Here is a 20,586-nt window from a genome sequence, read left to right on the forward strand (position 1 = left end):
CCACGGGAATGCAAGCAGCTGCAGGGTTGGTGATCAATAGAAAATATATACAACTCCAATATCTTAGGCAAGCATACCCATGTATATTAATAAAAATTGGAATAAAAAGCATTATAGATATGTTAATGATTCTTGATGAATATGGCCACCTCGCTGCTATTTTTGCTGCAGTCGTAGACCAGGTAAAAACAATTAGTGTTGGACCAGAACTATCCTTACTCTACAATCTAGTGCAGCTCTCTTATCAAATTGCAAGGCATGCCCTATATGTAGATAAAGAGAAGGGTTTAGATTTGTCCGAGTTAGCTTTGTGTTTGTATATTCGTGTTGTGGGATATTTACCTACAATCAGGGAGGTTTATGGAACTCCTTGCCTTGCTAAGGTCGCTGCAGATACTCTAGTTACGATTACGGACTCAATTATAACAATTGGCTCGACATTTCAAAATGTGTATTCAGAGACATATATGAAGCTCGTGTTCCGCTTAAATTGTTATTACAAAATAATATCAAAAAACAAAGAATGTAGATCACTTTCTCAAGTTCTGCGAGTTTACCACGCACAGCATCTGTCTTCCCTTAGCAAGAAGGCAGAAAACTCCGGTATTATGTTTCATGATTTCCTATTACCATATCAGGAATCATCAAAGGAGGTCCCAGAGGAGTTCAGAGACAGCGTGACGCATTTAGTGATGGAGGCGCCGGTACTGCTGCACTCGTCCAAGATGGTGATTGACGAATCGACGCTGCTTCGCCTGCTGTTGCAGTCCCCTTTGGACCCCTTCACGCAGTGCCCTCTAGACCATGGCTCATATAGTCGCCTTCCCAAACTCCAGGCTGACATTCTTTCATGGAAAAAAAACACCAGAAAATGCGAGAAATGTTATGGAATAATTTAATTGGTGGAAAAATCAACAACTAATGTATATGTTCATAACGCGTGACTGTTTAGCCACTTACTTTTGTAACTTTATTATAGACATAGAAATGCTATTTACGGAATTAAGTAGCATAACAACCTGCGTCACGCAGTCTATGAACTCTTCCAGGTCCTCCTATGTAATAAATTTACTTGGTTCTTTTTGTTTAATGTATTTAAGTTTTGTCACTTAAATTTGAATAAGTTGTGTAATTTTCTTTAAATAAATAAAATCAATGAAAGCTTCAATTTATCAACAGCCTCTTCAAATCTATTTAACACAAATTTTATGTCCATTGGTCATGGAATTGAGTCATTTGCTTAGAATCATTGATCAAATGATTCTGTGAGCAATATACATGCTTGAGTCCATAATTACAAATTATAATAATGTTAATAGTGAAATTTTATTAAAACTAGAGAGACCTGTGGTGAGTATTTTTTCAAGGATGAAAGTCGAGGGTATTGAGGTCAACTTTCTATTGGAAGCAGTTTACAGAATACTGAATACATGCAGTCTATGAACTCTTCCAGGAAATAAATTCCTATGTAATAAATCTAATCTCGCAAATTAGATTCCTTTCATATCAAGAGATTGAGAAAGCTTAATTTACATTCACGAGAAAGGCGAAGAATATGGGCTGAAATGATTGAGGTTTACATGTTTGTTATGCCCACTTACAAGAACGAGCATAACAAAAAAGATATTAATAGGGTACTAAAATCATCACATAGTTTCACATAGCTCCATGTGATAGTTTAATTATCACATGGTACCTGACAGCTGGGTGGACAGCGCTTCGGATTCGTAGTCCTGAGGTGCCGGGTTCGATCCCCGGTGGCGGCGGAAACATGTGGGCAAAATGTTTCTTTCACTCTAATGCCCCTGTTACCTAGCAGTAAGTATGTACCTGGGAGTTAGACAGTTGCTACGGGCTGCTTCCCAGGGTGTGTGTAACAAAAAAGAGGCCTGGACAAGGACCGGACAGTGAGGTCGCTAAGCCCCGAAATCATCTCAAGAAAACCTCAAGTAGAGTAGAACATAGTAGAAAGTAGAACATGAAACTATGGTAAAATAGGTAACTGCAGAAGACCTATTGGCCCGTACTTGGCAGCACCAATATATATCCACCCATTCAAGGGATACTACTTCTATATGTTATGCAGTTGTTGGTTTCACAAATAAAAAAAAACTGTTACCAAACCAGTAGTTAAAAAGAGTTACAATTTATGCGTAAATTTTCGAAATCAGATACTACGATTGCTTGTAGAATTTGTTTGTTGTTGTTTTCGATTTAGCTACTAAGAAGGAAATGTCCATATAGCACAGGCTATTGTGAACCCGCAATTGAGTTCAGTTACTCGAGCCTTTTTCCGTTTCTTTTTCACTTCTCTTTTATTCGTGTTTTAATAACATTATCTTGGTGGCGGATGTAGGTGCAGAATGTTCACTAGAGAGTCCCATTCTTTAACGATTCAATGAGACAATGATTCTAATCATTGTATTTGCTGTGGAATGTGCATCTAATGCAGCTGCTGTCGTTGGATTATGGTTGAGTTTGATGTGCAGGGTTTCTATAACTTCCCATTCTATAAAATATTTATTAAAAATACAACTCATCCCTTCATCATTATCTGTTATTTGACCTGTCTCAGTTTTTAATGAACCTATCCTCTCCCTAATCTTTGCCCGTTATAACTGGAAAAATCCTTTAGGATTTGTCTTTGCTTGCTGTGCTATGCGAACTTCATAGTTTCTTTTTGCTTTCCTTATCTCTTTTTTAACATTTCTAACCAGTTGTATGAATTCCTGTTCTAAACTGACTTCCCCATTCTTAATCCTTTTGTACCAAGCTCTCTTTTTACCTATAAGGTTCTTTAAATTATTTGTTATCCACTTTGGGTCATTAGTATTCGATCTGTTCAATTTGTATGGTATACTACGTTCCTGTGCTTTGTTTAGAATATTCTTAAATAAGTTATATAATAAAACCACATCGAAATCCCCTTTTACGTCACCTATCACTGGGTTCATGTCTCGCTCCAAGACCGGCCCACACGTCATACCCAAGACTTTCCAATCTATTTTACCAAAAAAATTTCTTAGGCTATTAAAATCAGCTTTTCGAAAATCTGGCACTTTAACAGAGTTTTCTCCTACAATTCTATTCCATTCTATGCTAAATCTGATTGCTTTGTGATCACTGTTCCATAGCTCACTCCCTATTTTGATGTCATTAATTTGTGTTTCCCTGTTAGTTAACACTAAATCTAAAATAATTATTTTCCCGCGTTGGTTCCTTAATGTGTTGCGAAGAAAGCAATCGTCAATTAATTCTAGAAAATCTTCTGCTTCACTATTCCCTGTTTTGTTCACCCAGTTTATTCCACTAAAATTAAAGTCACCCATGACATAAATACTGTTAGATCTAGATGCTCTAGATATTTCATCCAATAGATGCTTTGCTTCCATTCTGTCTAAATTTGGTGGCCTATATATAACTCCTATTATAATATTATTTGCTTTTTCGTTTAATTCTATCCAAATAGTTTCTGTGTGTGGCTCAGTTTTGAGTCCCTCTTTGAGACTACATTTCAAATTGTCCCTAACATATATGGCTACTCCCCCTCCTCGTCTAATATATCTATCTGTGTGAAATAGTTTGAATCAATTTATTTGATATTCAGCTAATAAGTTCTCTACTTTCTACTTTCATCCACGTTTCGGTAAATGCAATAATATGTATTTTTTCTTTGCAGACAAGAGCATTTAATTCGTTAATTTTATTTCTTAGACTTCTACTGTTAGTGTAATATACCCTAAGTGAATTGTTATTTTGAGGCCCTTTTCTTTCCCTGATCATCTTGCCAATTCTTTTCTCCCACGAACACATACTTTTATTACCTCCTTCCTCCAAATCAATTCCCATACCACTATCTACTAACAGTTTAAACCCAAGCAAACACCTCTAACCACTGGTTCCAACGAGTTTGCAACAGCAACAACCCCAGCCTTCGATAGATGCACCCCATCACGAGTATACATTTAATTTCTTCCATAGAAGTGTTCCCAGTTGTCTATGAAAAATAAGAACATAAGAACAAAGGTAACTGCAGAAGGCCTATTGGCCCATACGAGGCAGCTCCTATTCTATAACCACCCAATCCCACTCATATACTTGTCCAACCCGCGCTTGAAACAATCGAGGGACACCACCTTCACCACGTTATGCGGCAATTGGTTCCACAAATCACGAACCCTGTTACTGAACTAGTATTTACCCAAGTCTTTCCTAAATCTAAACTTATCCATTTTATACCCATTGTTTCGTGTTGATATTTTTAATACCCTATTAATATCCCCTCTGTTATCTCCATTCATCCACTTGTAAACCTCTATCATGTCACCCCTAACTCTTCGCCTTTCCAGTGAATGCAATTTAAGCTTTGTTAATCTTTCTTCATATGAAAGATTTCTAATTTGGGGAATTAACTTAGTCATCCTACGTTGGACACGTTCAAGTGAATTTATATGCATTCTATAATACGGCGACCAGAAGTGAACTGCATAATCTAAATGGAGCCTAAATATTGCATTTGATTTGCAATATCTTTCCAGCCGGCAATTGACACCAAGTGCCTTCGACATCCAGGTACCTCGATGATGTTGTACCTCGAAGTCAAGGTACACATCACAATCCCTACCACTATCAACTGCCTGAACTATGAACATAAGAACAAAGGTAACTGCAGAAGGCCTATTGGCCCATACGAGGCAGTTCCTATTCTATAACCACCCAATCCCACTCATATACTTGTCCAACCCGCGCTTGAAACAATCGAGGGACACCACCTTCACCACGTTATGCGGCAATTGGTTCCACAAATCACCAACCCTGTTACTGAACTAGTATTTACCCAAGTCTTTCCTAAATCTAAACTTATCCAATTTATACCCATTGTTTCGTGTTGATATTTTTAATACCCTATTAATATCCCCCCTGTTATCTCCATTCATCCACTTGTAAACCCACTATCATGTCACCCCTAACTCTTCGCCTTTCCAGTGAATGCAACTTAAGCTTTGTTAATCTTTCTTCATATGAAAGATTTCTAATTTTGGGAATTAACTTAGTCATCCTACGTTGGACACGTTCAAGTGAATTTATATGCATTCTATAATACGGCGACCAGAAGTGAACTGCATAATCTAAATGTAGCCTAAATATTGCATTTGATTTGCAATATCTTTCCAGCCGGCAATTGACACCAAGTGCCTTCGACATCCAGGTACCTCCATGATGTTGTACCTCGAAGTCAAGGTACACAACATCACAATCCCTACCACTATCAACTGCCTCAACTATGAACATAAGAACAAAGGTAACTGCAGAAGGCCTATTGGCCCATACGAGGCAGCTCCTATCTATAACCACCCAATCCCACTCATATACTTGTCCAACCTGCGCTTGAAACAATCGAGGAACCCCACTTCCACCACGTTACGTGGTAATTAGTTCACAAATAAACAATCCTGTTACTGAACCAGTATTTACCCAAGTCTTTCCTAAATCTAAACTTATCCAATTTATACCCATTGTTTCGTGTTCTGTCTTGTGTTGATACTTTTTATACCCTATTAATATCTCCTTTGTTATGTCCATTCATCCACTTGTAAACCTCTATCATGTGACGCCTAACTCTTCGCCTTTCTTGTGAATGCAATTTAAGCTTTGTTAATCTTTCTTCTTATGAAAGATTTCTAATTTGGGGAATTAACTTAGTCATCCTACGCTGGACACGTTCTAGTGAACTTATATTATTCTGTATTATGGCGACCAAAACTGAAGGCATTACTCAAAGTCCATTTCTAGAAGTCAGATGGCGTCAATTAACCTGCACATACACCTCACTCTTCAGGTACTTCAGGCTTATATCACAGAATCAAGGTTAATCAAACGCAATTACGGGCTCACCATAGCCCGTGCTACATGGACACTGTTCCGAGTAGTTAAATCTGAAACAAAACAAGAGAGTGTATATCAAAGTAACGAGGTTATCGTGAATAGCCGAACTCAGCCACTATATCCCGTGCTACATGATAATTTTGATCTGAATAACTGAATGTAAATCAACAATAACAAAACGCTGATCAGTTTTTATCTTGCATTTCATTGTGTTAGAACATCCTTTGGTGTCTTGGCTACACTCTCCAACACAATGGATACTACTTTTCAAGATGATTATTTTCCTAGTCTTCCACGACTGATCATAGCCGACTTCAGGACCCTCTGTGTCTATCTTCAGGATCCTGTGTCTAGAATTTCAGGATCTACTGCGGATAAAATTTTAGACCTAATTAAGAACTCAGAACACAGTCTTACTGTCTTGCATAAAAGGAATTCAACGAGGTTAGCCGCTAGCAAATTTCAGCTAGGAATTTTGTGCTCATTAACGCTTTCCTTGCGAATGACGTCTGTCATGATGACGGGGCAATATGAAATTGTCCTTTCGCATATGGCCGACCTTTGGAAATATTGGGAACCTGAAAATAACATAAATTTAAACGCACTCGAGTCTAGTACCATGAAACCCTGGATACTAACAATATTCACAGATCCGGAACTGTGCCCTAACATGATCGTGCGTCTGAAAATGTTACACATATTCAGCATTTGGCCAAAGTATTTTTTACAGGATGCTACCACGGGAATGCAAGCAGCTGCAGGGTTGGTGATCAATAGAAAATATATACAACTCCAATATCTTAGGCAAGCATACCCATGTATATTAATAAAAATTGGAATAAAAAGCATTATAGATATGTTAATGATTCTTGATGAATATGGCCACCTCGCTGCTATTTTTGCTGCAGTCGTAGACCAGGTAAAAACAATTAGTGTTGGACCAGAACTATCCTTACTCTACAATCTAGTGCAGCTCTCTTATCAAATTGCAAGGCATGCCCTATATGTAGATAAAGAGAAGGGTTTAGATTTGTCCGAGTTAGCTTTGTGTTTGTATATTCGTGTTGTGGGATATTTACCTACAATCAGGGAGGTTTATGGAACTCCTTGCCTTGCTAAGGTCGCTGCAGATACTCTAGTTACGATTACGGACTCAATTATAACAATTGGCTCGACATTTCAAAATGTGTATTCAGAGACATATATGAAGCTCGTGTTCCGCTTAAATTGTTATTACAAAATAATATCAAAAAACAAAGAATGTAGATCACTTTCTCAAGTTCTGCGAGTTTACCACGCACAGCATCTGTCTTCCCTTAGCAAGAAGGCAGAAAACTCCGGTATTATGTTTCATGATTTCCTATTACCATATCAGGAATCATCAAAGGAGGTCCCAGAGGAGTTCAGAGACAGCGTGACGCATTTAGTGATGGAGGCGCCGGTACTGCTGCACTCGTCCAAGATGGTGATTGACGAATCGACGCTGCTTCGCCTGCTGTTGCAGTCCCCTTTGGACTCCTTCACGCAGTGCGCTCTAGACCATGGCTCATATAGTCGCCTTCCCAAACTCCAGGCTGACATTCTTTCATGGAAAAAAAATACCAGAAAGTGCGAGAAATGTTATGGAATAATTTAATTGGTGGAAAAATCAACAACTAATGTATATGTTCATAACGCGTGACTGTTCAGCCACTTACTTTTGTAACTTTATTATAGACATAGAAATGCTATTTACGGAATTAAGTAGCATAACAACCTGCGTCACGCAGTCTATGAACTCTTCCAGGTCCTCCTATGTAATAAATTTACTTGGTTCTTTTTGTTTAATGTATTTAAGTTTTGTCACTTAAATTTGAATAAGTTGTGTAATTTTCTTTAAATAAATAAAATCAATGAAAGCTTCAATTTATCAACAGCCTCTTCAAATCTATTTAACACAAATTTTATGTCCATTGGTCATGGAATTGAGTCATTTGCTTAGAATCATTGATCAAATGATTCTGTGAGCAATATACATGCTTGAGTCCATAATTACAAATTATAATAATGTTAATAGTGAAATTTTATTAAAACTAGAGAGACCTGTGGTGAGTATTTTTTCAAGGATGAAAGTCGAGGGTATTGAGGTCAACTTTCTATTGGAAGCAGTTTACAGAATACTGAATACATGCAGTCTATGAACTCTTCCAGGAAATAAATTCCTATGTAATAAATCTAATCTCGCAAATTAGATTCCTTTCATATCAAGAGATTGAGAAAGCTTAATTTACATTCACGAGAAAGGCGAAGAATATGGGCTGAAATGATTGAGGTTTACATGTTTGTTATGCCCACTTACAAGAACGAGCATAACAAAAAAGATATTAATAGGGTACTAAAATCATCACATAGTTTCACATAGCTCCATGTGATAGTTTAATTATCACATGGTACCTGACAGCTGGGTGGACAGCGCTTCGGATTCGTAGTCCTGAGGTGCCGGGTTCGATCCCCGGTGGCGGCGGAAACATGTGGGCAAAATGTTTCTTTCACTCTAATGCCCCTGTTACCTAGCAGTAAGTATGTACCTGGGAGTTAGACAGTTGCTACGGGCTGCTTCCCAGGGTGTGTGTAACAAAAAAGAGGCCTGGACAAGGACCGGACAGTGAGGTCGCTAAGCCCCGAAATCATCTCAAGAAAACCTCAAGTAGAGTAGAACATAGTAGAAAGTAGAACATGAAACTATGGTAAAATAGGTAACTGCAGAAGACCTATTGGCCCGTACTTGGCAGCACCAATATATATCCACCCATTCAAGGGATACTACTTCTATATGTTATGCAGTTGTTGGTTTCACAAATAAAAAAAAAACTGTTACCAAACCAGTAGTTAAAAAGAGTTACAATTTATGCGTAAATTTTCGAAATCAGATACTACGATTGCTTGTAGAATTTGTTTGTTGTTGTTTTCGATTTAGCTACTAAGAAGGAAATGTCCATATAGCACAGGCTATTGTGAACCCGCAATTGAGTTCAGTTACTCGAGCCTTTTTCCGTTTCTTTTTCACTTCTCTTTTATTCGTGTTTTAATAACATTATCTTGGTGGCGGATGTAGGTGCAGAATGTTCACTAGAGAGTCCCATTCTTTAACGATTCAATGAGACAATGATTCTAATCATTGTATTTGCTGTGGAATGTGCATCTAATGCAGCTGCTGTCGTTGGATTATGGTTGAGTTTGATGTGCAGGGTTTCTATAACTTCCCATTCTATAAAATATTTATTAAAAATACAACTCATCCCTTCATCATTATCTGTTATTTGACCTGTCTCAGTTTTTAATGAACCTATCCTCTCCCTAATCTTTGCCCGTTATAACTGGAAAAATCCTTAAGGATTTGTCTTTGCTTGCTGTGCTATGCGAACTTCATAGTTTCTTTTTGCTTTCCTTATCTCTTTTTTAGTATTTCTAACCAGTTGTACGAGTTCCTGTTCAAAACTGACTTCCCCATTCTTAATCCTTTTGTACCACGCTCTCTTTTTACCAATAAAGTTCTTCAGATCCTTTGTTATGCATCTATGGGATGAAATATCTAGAGCATCTAGATCTAACAGTATTTATGTCATAGGTGACTGTACCTTTAGTGGAATAAACTGGTTGAACAAAACAGAGAATAGTGAAGCCGAAGATTTTCTAGAATTAATTGACGATTGCTTTCTTACGCAACACATTAAGGAACCAACGCGGGAAAATAATAATTTAGATTTAGTGTTAACTAACAGGGAAACACAAATTAATGACATCGAAATAGGGAGTGAGCTAGAGAACAGTGACAACAAAGAAATCAGATTTAGCATAGAATGGAATAGACCTGTAGGAGAAAATTATGTTAAAGTGCCAGATTTTCGAAAAGCTGGTTTTAATAGCCTAAGAAATTTTTTGGGTCAAATAGATTGGAAAGTCTTGGGTATGAGGTGTGGGCCGGTCTTGGAGCGAGACATGAACCCAGCGATAGGTGGTTTATAATATATATTATAAACAACAAGGGTCCCTGGACAGAGCCCTGAGGTACTCCACTAACAACATTATCCCACTCTGACTTAACCCCATTTATACTAACTCTCTGTTTCCTTAGGAATAGCCATGCCCTAATCCACCTTAATATAGCACCCCCAATACCATGAACTTCTATTTTTTTAATTAGTCTTTCATGTGGCACTGTATCAAAAGCTTTGTAAAGTCAAGGTACACTACATCACAATCCTTACCACTATCAACTGCCTCAACTATGCTGGAATTAAAAGTTAGCAAATTTGTTAAACATAAACGGCCATTTGTAAAACCATGTTGCAACTCATTTAATTATTTATGTTTTTCAAGATAGAGACGAATTGTATTTGCAATTATTAATTCAAGTAACTTTCCCACAATAGACGTTCGGCTAATTGGCCGATAGTTTGACAAAAGTGATCTATCTCCTTTCTTAAAAATTGGTACCACATTAGCTGCCTTCCATGACTGGCACTCTGCCTGACTCTATTGATTTATTAAGTATGGTAGACAGTGGCTCAGAAAGCTCCTCTTTGCATTCTTTAAGCACCCTGGCAAACACTTCATCCGGCCCTGGGGATTTGTTTGGTTTGAGTTTTTCTAATTGTTTAATTACATCCTCCCTGGTAACTGCTAAACTAGTCAACCTGGCCTCATCCCCACCCACATAGACTTGTTCGGCTGAAGGCATATTGTTACGTTCTTCTTTAGTAAATACAGATATAAAATATTTGTTAAAAATACTACTCATCTCCTTGTCATTATCCGTTATTTGACCCGTCTCAGATTTTGATGGACCAATTCCTTCCCAAGTCTTAGTTCGATATAACTGAAAAATCCCTTGAGGATTTGACTTTGCTTGCTCTGCTATGCGAACTTCATAGTTTCTTTTTGCTTTCCTAATCTCTTTTTTAACATTTCTAACCAGTTGTATGAATTCCTGTTCTAAACTGACTTCCCCATTCTTAATCCTTTTGTACCAAGCTCTCTTTTTACCTATAAGGTTCTTTAAATTATTTGTTATCCACTTTGGGTCATTAGTATTCGATCTGTTCAATTTGTATGGTATACTACGTTCCTGTGCTTTGTTTAGAATATTCTTAAATAAGTTATATAATAAAACCACATCGAAATCCCCTTTTACGTCACCTATCACTGGGTTCATGTCTCGCTCCAAGACCGGCCCACACGTCATACCCAAGACTTTCCAATCTATTTTACCAAAAAAATTTCTTAGGCTATTAAAATCAGCTTTTCGAAAATCTGGCACTTTAACAGAGTTTTCTCCTACAATTCTATTCCATTCTATGCTAAATCTGATTGCTTTGTGATCACTGTTCCATAGCTCACTCCCTATTTTGATGTCATTAATTTGTGTTTCCCTGTTAGTTAACACTAAATCTAAAATAATTATTTTCCCGCGTTGGTTCCTTAATGTGTTGCGAAGAAAGCAATCGTCAATTAATTCTAGAAAATCTTCTGCTTCACTATTCCCTGTTTTGTTCACCCAGTTTATTCCACTAAAATTAAAGTCACCCATGACATAAATACTGTTAGATCTAGATGCTCTAGATATTTCATCCAATAGATGCTTTGCTTCCATTCTGTCTAAATTTGGTGGCCTATATATAACTCCTATTATAATATTATTTGCTTTTTCGTTTAATTCTATCCAAATAGTTTCTGTGTGTGGCTCAGTTTTGAGTCCCTCTTTGAGACTACATTTCAAATTGTCCCTAACATATATGGCTACTCCCCCTCCTCGTCTAATATATCTATCTGTGTGAAATAGTTTGAATCAATTTATTTGATATTCAGCTAATAAGTTCTCTACTTTCTACTTTCATCCACGTTTCGGTAAATGCAATAATATGTATTTTTTCTTTGCAGACAAGAGCATTTAATTCGTTAATTTTATTTCTTAGACTTCTACTGTTAGTGTAATATACCCTAAGTGAATTGTTATTTTGAGGCCCTTTTCTTTCCCTGATCATCTTGCCAATTCTTTTCTCCCACGAACACATACTTTTATTACCTCCTTCCTCCAAATCAATTCCCATACCACTATCTACTAACAGTTTAAACCCAAGCAAACACCTCTAACCACTGGTTCCAACGAGTTTGCAACAGCAACAACCCCAGCCTTCGATAGATGCACCCCATCACGAGTATACATTTAATTTCTTCCATAGAAGTGTTCCCAGTTGTCTATGAAAAATAAGAACATAAGAACAAAGGTAACTGCAGAAGGCCTATTGGCCCATACGAGGCAGCTCCTATTCTATAACCACCCAATCCCACTCATATACTTGTCCAACCCGCGCTTGAAACAATCGAGGGACACCACCTTCACCACGTTATGCGGCAATTGGTTCCACAAATCACGAACCCTGTTACTGAACTAGTATTTACCCAAGTCTTTCCTAAATCTAAACTTATCCATTTTATACCCATTGTTTCGTGTTGATATTTTTAATACCCTATTAATATCCCCTCTGTTATCTCCATTCATCCACTTGTAAACCTCTATCATGTCACCCCTAACTCTTCGCCTTTCCAGTGAATGCAATTTAAGCTTTGTTAATCTTTCTTCATATGAAAGATTTCTAATTTGGGGAATTAACTTAGTCATCCTACGTTGGACACGTTCAAGTGAATTTATATGCATTCTATAATACGGCGACCAGAAGTGAACTGCATAATCTAAATGGAGCCTAAATATTGCATTTGATTTGCAATATCTTTCCAGCCGGCAATTGACACCAAGTGCCTTCGACATCCAGGTACCTCGAAGTCAAGGTACACAACATCACAATCCCTACCACTATCAACTGCCTGAACTATGAACATAAGAACAAAGGTAACTGCAGAAGGCCTATTGGCCCATACGAGGCAGTTCCTATTCTATAACCACCCAATCCCACTCATATACTTGTCCAACCCGCGCTTGAAACAATCGAGGGACACCACCTTCACCACGTTATGCGGCAATTGGTTCCACAAATCACCAACCCTGTTACTGAACTAGTATTTACCCAAGTCTTTCCTAAATCTAAACTTATCCAATTTATACCCATTGTTTCGTGTTGATATTTTTAATACCCTATTAATATTCCCCCTGTTATCTCCATTCATCCACTTGTAAACCACTATCATGTCACCCCTAACTCTTCGCCTTTCCAGTGTATGCAACTTAAGCTTTGTTAATCTTTCTTCATATGAAAGATTTCTAATTCGGGGAATTAACTTGGTCATCCTACGTTGGACACGTTCAAGTGAATTTATATGCATTGTATAATACGGCGACCAGAACAGAACTGCATCATCTAAATGGAGCCTAAATATTGCATTTGATTTGCAATATCTTTCCAGCCGGCAATTGACACCAAGTGCCTTCGACATCCAGGTACCTCGATGATAAGAACATAAGAACATAAGAACAAAGGCAACTGCAGAAGGCCTGTTGGCCCATACGAGGCAGCTCCTATTCTATAACCACCCAATCCCACTCATATACTTGTCCAACCCGTGCTTGAAACAATCGAGGGACCCCACCTCCACAATGTTACGCGGCAATTGGTTCCACAAATCAACAACCCTGTTACTGAACCAGTATTTACCCAAGTCTTTCCTAAATCTAAACTTATCCAATTTATACCCATTGTTTCGTGTTCTGTCCTGTGTTGATACTTTTAATACCCTATTAATATCCCCCCGGTTATGTCCATTCATCCACTTGTAAACCTCTATCATGTCACCCCTAACTCTTCGCCTTTCCAGTGAATGCAACTTAAGCTTTGTTAATCTTTCTTCATATGAAAGATTTCTAATTTGGGGAATTAACTTAGTCATCCTACGCTGGACACGTTCAAGTGAATTTATATCCATTCTATAATATGGCGACCAAAACTGAACTGCATAATCTAAATGGGGCCTAACTAGAGCAAGATATAGCTTGAGAACCACACCAGGTGTCTTGTTACTAACGCTGCGATTAATAAATCCAAGTGTCCGATTTGCCTTATTACGAACATTTATGCATTGATCCTTTTGTTTTAAATTCTTACTAATCATAACTCCCAGATCCCTTTCGCAATCCGACTTCGCAATCACAACACCATCTAGCTCGTATCTTGTAACTCTATCATCATTACCTAACCTCAGAACTTTACATTTATCAGCATTAAACTGCATCTGCCAATCAGACCATTTTAATTTAATTTAATTTTAACAGACCATTTCAAAACCCTATCTAGATCAACTTGAAGTGATAGTGAGTCCTCCTCCGAATTAATTTCCCTACCGATTTTCGTATCATCGGCAAATTTGCAAATGTTGCTACTCAAACCTGAATCTAAATCATTTATATATATTATAAACAACAGAGGTCCCAGGACAGAGCCTTGAGGCACTCCACTTACAACATTTTCCCACTCTGACTTGATTCCATTTATACTAACTCTCTGTTTCCTTTGGTATAGCCATGCCCTAATCCAGCTTAATATAGCACCCCCAATACCATGAGACTCTATCTTTTTAATCAGTCTTTCATGTGGCACTGTATCAAAAGCTTTGCTAAAGTCAAGGTATACAACATCGGAATCCTTACCACTATCAACTGCCTCAACAATGCTAGAATAAAAAGATAACAAATTTGTTAAACATGAACGGCCATTTATAAAACCATGTTGCGACTCAATTATTAATTTATGTTTTTCAAGATGAAGACGAATTTTATTTGCTATTATAGATTCGAGTAACTTTCCCACAATAGACGTGAGGCTAATTGGTCGATAGTTAGACGCAAGTGATCTATCTCCTTTCTTAAAAACTGGTATCACATTAGCAACTTTCCAAAACTCTGGCACTCTGCCTGTCTCTATTGATTTATTAAATATGGTTGACAGTGGGTCACAAAGCTCCTCTTTGCATTCTTTAAGCACCCTGGCAAACACTTCATCCGGCCCTGGGGATTTGTTTGGTTTGAGTTTTACTATTTGTTTAAGAACATCCTCCCTGGTAACTGCTAAACTCGTCAACCTGTCCTCGTCCCCACCCACATAGACTTGTTCGGCTGAAGGCATATTGTTAAGTTCCTCTTTAGTAAATACGGATACAAAATATTTATTAAAAATACTACTCATCTCTTCATCACTATCTGTTATTTGACCTGTCTCAGTTTTTAATGGACCTATCCTTTCCCTAGTCTTGGTACGATATAACTGAAAAAACCCTTTAGGATTTGTCTTTGCTTGCCCTGCTATGCGAACTTCATAGTTTCTTTTTGCTTTCCTTATCTCTTTTTTAACATTTCTAACCAGTTGTACGAATTCCTGTTCTAAAGTGACCTCCCCATTTTTAATCCTTTTGTACCAAGCTCTCTTTTTACCTATAAGGTTCTTCAAATTCTTTGTTATCCACTTTGGGTCATTGGTATTCGATCTGTTCAATTTGTATGGTATACTACGTTCCTGTGCTTTGTTTAGAATATTCTTAAATAAGTAATATATTGAATCCACATCGAAATCCCCATTTAAGTCACCTATCGCTGGGTTCATGTCTCGCTCCAAGACCGGCCCCCACCCCATACCCAAGACTTTCCAATCAATTTGACCCAAAAAATTTCTTAGGCTATTAAAATCAGCTTTTCGAAAATCTGGCACTTTAACAGAATTTTCTCCTACTGGTCTATTCCATTCTATGCTAAATCTGATTTCTTTGTGATCACTGCTCCCTAGCTCACTCCCTATTTCGATGTCATTAATTTGCGTTTCCCTGTTAGTTAACACTAAATCTAAAATATTATTTTCCCGTGTTGGTTCCTTAATATGTTGCGTAAGAAAGCAATCGTCAATTAATTCTAGAAAATCTTCTGCTTCACTATTCCCTGTTTTGTTCAACCAGTTTATTCCGCTAAAATTAAAGTCACCCATGACATAAATACTGTTAGATCTAGATGCTCTAGATATTTCATCCCATAGATGCTTTGCTTCCATTCTGTCTAAATTTGGTGGCCTATATATTACTCCTATTATAATATTATTAGCTTTTTCGTTTAATTCAATCCAAATAGTTTCTGTGTGTGGCTCTGTTTTGATTCCCTCTTTGAGACTTCATTTCAAATTGTCCCTAACATATATGGCTACTCCACCTCCTCGTCTAATATATCTATCTGTGTGAAATAGTTTAAATCCATATATTTGATATTCAGCTAATAGTTCTCTATTTTCTACATTCATCCACGTTTCGGTAAGTGCAATAATATCTATTCTTTCTGTGCAGACAAGAGCATTTAATTCGTTAATTTTATTTCTTAGACTTCTACTGTTAGTGTAATATACCCTAAGTGAATTGTTATTTTGCGGACCTTCTCTTTCCCTGATCGTTTTGCCAATTCCTTTCTCCCACAAACACATATTTTTATTACCTCCTTCCTCCAAATCAATTCCCATACCTCTATCTACTAACAGTTTAAACCCAAACACACACCTCTAACCACTTCTTCTAACGAGTTCGCAACAGCAACAACCCCAGCTCTCGATAGATGCACCCCATCACGAGCATACATTTCATTTCTTCCATAGAAGTGTTCCCAGTTGTCTATGAAAGATATTGCATTTGATTTGCAATATCTTTCCAGCCGGCAATTGACACCAAGTGCCCTCGATATCCATTCATTTCCCACTCCCTTTCTTGGAAGAATGCCACATATGATCGGGATTCCTCCCTTGCTCCTAACTAACTCTATGGCTGTTTTATACCTCTGAATCAGTTCCTTACTCCTAACTCGACTAACATCATTTCCTCCCACGCTAATGCAAATAATGGGATTGTTCCCATTACCAGCCATAATATCATTCATGTTGTTTATAATATCACCAATGCCAGCTCCGGGATAGCAAACCCTTAACCTGTTCCCCCTATCTCTAGCACAAAACGTTCTATCCAAATACCTTATCTGGGAATCTCCCACAACTAATGTTTGCTTAGGTACTTCCTTTACTTTCTGAGGGGCCTGCGCTTCCTTTCTCTTCGTTGCTTTCCCTTTTGCGCGATCCACAGTCTCTCCACAGCACTCGTCCTCCAAAACGTCAAATGAATTAGAAGTTGCTATGGCGTTTGAAGGCGGCTTTATCAAAGTCTTCTTAAGGCCCCTGTCTTTCACAACTCTCCAAGACGAGGTCCCTTTACTACTGGTCTCCTCCTTCGTTACTTCTCGTTGTTCTTTCAGCTGACGCACCTCCTCCCGCAGAAAGTCCAACTCTGTCCTCAGGGCTCCCACTAGAGTCACCAGGTCCTTAACTACAACTTCCATATTGCAATGATAATATAACATGATATTGCAATGATAATATAATATGATGTTGTACCTCGAAGTCAAGGTACAAAACATCACAATCCCTACCACTATCAACTGCCTCAACTATGAACATAAGAACAAAGGTAACTGCAGAAGGCCTATTGGCCCATACGAGGCAGCTCCTATTCTATAACCACCCAATCCCACTCATATACTTGTCCAACCCGCGCTTGAAACAATCGAGGGACACCACCTTCACCACGTTATGCGGCAATTGGTTCCACAAATCAACAACCCTGTTACTGAACTAGTATTTACCCAAGTCTTTCCTAAATCTAAACTTATCCAATTTATACCCATTGTTTGGTGTTGATATTTTAAATACCCTATTAATATCCCCCCTGTTATCTCCATTCATCCACTTGTAAACCTCTATCATGTCACCCCTAACTCTTCGCCTTTCCAGTGAATGCAACTTAAGCTTTGTTAATCTTTCTTCATATGAAAGATTTCTAATTTTGGGAATTAACTTAGTCATCCTACGTTGGACACGTTCAAGTGAATTTATATGCATTCTATAATACGGCGACCAGAAGTGAACTGCATAATCTAAATGGAGCCTAAATATTGCATTTGATTTGCAATATCTTTCCAGCCGGCAATTGACACCAAGTGCCTTCGACATCCAGGTACCTCGATGATGTTGTACCTCGAAGTCAAGGTACAAAACATCACAATCCCTACCACTATCAACTGCCTCAACTATGAACATAAGAACAAAGGTAACTGCAGAAGGCCTATTGGCCCATACGAGGCAGCTCCTATCTATAACCACCCAATCCCACTCATATACTTGTCCAACCTGCGCTTGAAACAATCGAGGAACCCCACTTCCACCACGTTACGTGGTAATTGGTTCACAAATAAACAATCCTGTTACTGAACCAGTATTTACCCAAGTCTTTCCTAAATCTAAACTTATCCAATTTATACCCATTGTTTCGTGTTCTGTCTTGTGTTGATACTTTTTATACCCTATTAATATCTCCTTTGTTATGTCCATTCATCCACTTGTAAACCTCTATCATGTGACCCCTAACTCTTCGCCTTTCTTGTGAATGCAATTTAAGCTTTGTTAATCTTTCTTCTTATGAAAGATTTCTAATTTGGGGAATTAACTTAGTCATCCTACGCTGGACACGTTCTAGTGAACTTATATTATTCTGTATTATGGCGACCAAAACTGAAGGCATTACTCAAAGTCCATTTCTAGAAGTCAGATGGCGTCAATTAACCTGCACATACACCTCACTCTTCAGGTACTTCAGGCTTATATCACAGAATCAAGGTTAATCAAACGCAATTACGGGCTCACCATAGCCCGTGCTACATGGACACTGTTCCGAGTAGTTAAATCTGAAACAAAACAAGAGAGTGTATATCAAAGTAACGAGGTTATCGTGAATAGCCGAACTCAGCCACTATATCCCGTGCTACATGATAATTTTGATCTGAATAACTGAATGTAAATCAACAACAACAAAACGCTGATCAGTTTTTATCTTGCATTCCATTGTGTTAGAACATCCTTTGGTGTCTTGGCTACACTTTCCAACACAATGGATACTACTTTTCAAGATGATTATTTTCCTAGTCTTCCACGACTGATCATAGCCGACTTCAGGACCCTCTGTGTCTATCTTCAGGATCCTGTGTCTAGAATTTCAGGATCTACTGCGGATAAAATTTTAGACCTAATTAAGAACTCAGAACACAGTCTTACTGTCTTGCATAAAAGGAATTCAACGAGGTTAGCCGCTAGCAAATTTCAGCTAGGAATTTTGTGCTCATTAACGCTTTCCTTGCGAATGACGTCTGTCATGATGACGGGGCAATATGAAATTGTCCTTTCGCATATGGCCGACCTTTGGAAATATTGGGAACCTGAAAATAACATAAATTTAAACGCACTCGAGTCTAGTACCATGAAACCCTGGATACTAACAATATTCACAGATCCGGAACTGTGCCCTAACATGATCGTGCGTCTGAAAATGTTACACATATTCAGCATTTGGCCAAAGTATTTTTTACAGGATGCTACCACGGGAATGCAAGCAGCTGCAGGGTTGGTGATCAATAGAAAATATATACAACTCCAATATCTTAGGCAAGCATACCCATGTATATTAATAAAAATTGGAATAAAAAGCATTATAGATATGTTAATGATTCTTGATGAATATGGCCACCTCGCTGCTATTTTTGCTGCAGTCGTAGACCAGGTAAAAACAATTAGTGTTGGACCAGAACTATCCTTACTCTACAATCTAGTGCAGCTCTCTTATCAAATTGCAAGGCATGCCCTATATGTAGATAAAGAGAAGGGTTTAGATTTGTCCGAGTTAGCTTTGTGTTTGTATATTCGTGTTGTGGGATATTTACCTACAATCAGGGAGGTTTATGGAACTCCTTGCCTTGCTAAGGTCGCTGCAGATACTCTAGTTACGATTACGGACTCAATTATAACAATTGGCTCGACATTTCAAAATGTGTATTCAGAGACATATATGAAGCTCGTGTTCCGCTTAAATTGTTATTACAAAATAATATCAAAAAACAAAGAATGTAGATCACTTTCTCAAGTTCTGCGAGTTTACCACGCACAGCATCTGTCTTCCCTTAGCAAGAAGGCAGAAAACTCCGGTATTATGTTTCATGATTTCCTATTACCATATCAGGAATCATCAAAGGAGGTCCCAGAGGAGTTCAGAGACAGCGTGACGCATTTAGTGATGGAGGCGCCGGTACTGCTGCACTCGTCCAAGATGGTGATTGACGAATCGACGCTGCTTCGCCTGCTGTTGCAGTCCCCTTTGGACCCCTTCACGCAGTGCCCTCTAGACCATGGCTCATATAGTCGCCTTCCCAAACTCCAGGCTGACATTCTTTCATGGAAAAAAAATACCAGAAAGTGCGAGAAATGTTATGGAATAATTTAATTGGTGGAAAAATCAACAACTAATGTATATGTTCATAACGCGTGACTGTTTAGCCACTTACTTTTGTAACTTTATTATAGACATAGAAATGCTATTTACGGAATTAAGTAGCATAACAACCTGCGTCACGCAGTCTATGAACTCTTCCAGGTCCTCCTATGTAATAAATTTACTTGGTTCTTTTTGTTTAATGTATTTAAGTTTTGTCACTTAAATTTGAATAAGTTGTGTAATTTTCTTTAAATAAATAAAATCAATGAAAGCTTCAATTTATCAACAGCCTCTTCAAATCTATTTAACACAAATTTTATGTCCATTGGTCATGGAATTGAGTCATTTGCTTAGAATCATTGATCAAATGATTCTGTG

Source organism: Procambarus clarkii, chromosome 72, assembly GCF_040958095.1.
Source record: "Procambarus clarkii isolate CNS0578487 chromosome 72, FALCON_Pclarkii_2.0, whole genome shotgun sequence".
NCBI lineage: Eukaryota > Metazoa > Arthropoda > Malacostraca > Decapoda > Cambaridae > Procambarus > Procambarus clarkii.